The sequence below is a fragment of the Mus caroli genome, chromosome X (assembly GCF_900094665.2).
Source record: "Mus caroli chromosome X, CAROLI_EIJ_v1.1, whole genome shotgun sequence".
In the NCBI taxonomy this organism is placed as follows: Eukaryota; Metazoa; Chordata; class Mammalia; order Rodentia; family Muridae; genus Mus; species Mus caroli.
Window position 1 is genome coordinate 76,946,452 of NC_034589.1, and position 1,816 is coordinate 76,948,267.

The 1,816-nt window shown below is 40.8% G+C and overlaps 1 pseudogene; it reads left to right on the top strand.

Moving 5' to 3' along the window:
- LOC110286261 overlaps positions 1-1,816 on the top strand; it is a 4,692-nt pseudogene that overhangs the window by 1,340 nt on the left and 1,536 nt on the right.

Below are 1,816 nucleotides of genomic sequence, written 5' to 3' on the forward strand. Positions count from 1 at the left end.
TTTTCCTTCCTCTGGTGTCCCTCGAGCTGCCAGAGGGATTGGTTCTACTGGAAATGATTCTGCTTATGTAATAATGCCTCTTGACTCCAGGCCATTCTTAGAATTAGTTATAGAAGGGAAAAAATTTAAAGGCATTTTAGACACAGGAGCAGATAAAAGTATCATCTCTTCCCACTGGTGGCCAAAAGCCTGGCCCGTCACTCAGTCATCATATTCTTTGCAAGGGTTAGGTTTTCAGTCCTGCCCCACTATTAGCTCCCATTCTTTGAGCTGGCAAGCACCTGAAGGTCAAATGGAATGATTCACTCCCTATGTTTTATCACTCCCAGTAAATCTCTGGGGGAGAGACATTTTACAGGCACTGGGAATGACCTTGACTAATGAATACTCTCCACAAGCTGTTCAAATGATGAAGAAAATGGGCTATAAAGAAGGAAGGGGATTAGGGAAAGGAGAACAGGGTATACTGGAACCTATCCCTCAAGAAGGTAATAATGGGAGACAAGGTTTGGGTTTTTNCTAGGGGCCGTTGAGGGCTCCATGCCCATACCATGGCTTACAGAGGAAGNTGTATGGNTTNCTCAATGGCCTCTCTCCTCTGAAAAGTTAGAAGCAGCCACAAAACTGATTTCTGAACAGCTACGCTTGGGTCATTTAGAGCCCTCTACCTCACCCTGAAAAACACCTATTTTTGTAATTAAGAAAAAATCTGGCAAATGGCGTTTATTACATGATCTTAGAGCAATTAATGCACAAATGCACCTGCTTGGGCCAGTTCACGAGGGCTGCCATTGTTTTCTGCCTTACCCAAAAATTGGGAAATTATAATTATAGATATTAAAGATTATTTTTTCTCTATAACTTTATGCCCTCAAGATAGGCAAAGATTTGCATTTACCATCCAAGACATTAATCATTTAGAGCCTGATCAAAGATACCAATGGAAGGTCCTACCTCAGGGGATGGCGAATAGCCCCACCATGTGTCAACTGTATGTTCAATTGGCACTTAAGTCAGTTAGAGAGCATTTTCCATCATTACAGGTGATAATTTATATGGATGACATTTTGATTTGCCATAAAAATTCACAGTTATTGCAAGATGCATACCCTATATTAATAAAAACGTTAGGGCAATGGGGATTGCAGGTGGCCACTGAAAAGGGGCAAGTTGCTCGAATAGGAGCCTTCCTAGGGTCACTCATTTATCCTGACAAAATTGTTCCTCAAAAATTAGAGATTCGCAAAGATCAACTACATACCTTGAATGATTTCCAAAAATTGCTGGGAGATATTAATTGTCTAAGCCCATTTTTTAAAAATTCCCTCAGCGGAATTAAAGCCCTTATTTGATATATTAGAGGGAGATACCCACATCTCCTCCCACAGAGCACTTACCCCACCTGCATGTCAAGCTTTCAAACTGTAGAAAAGTCCTTACAAGATGCTCAATTACAACGCATTGACGAGTCGAAATCATTTGAATTGTGCATATTAAAATCTGTACAGTTACCAACAGCAGTCTGGTGGCAAAATGAACCCTTATTGTGGGTTAACCCTAATGCTTCCCCTGCAAATATCATTGATTGGAATCCTAATGCAGTTGCCCAACTTGCACTTCGGGGGATAAACGCAGCCATTACTCATTTTGGAAAAGAACCTCATATGCTAATTATGCCTTATACAAACCCTCAAGTTCAAACCCTGGCAGCAACAACTAACAATTGGGCAGTCTTGGTTGCCTCCTATTCAGGACAAATTGATAATCATTATCCAAAACATCCAATTTTACAGTTTGCCTTAAGCCAAGCCATAGT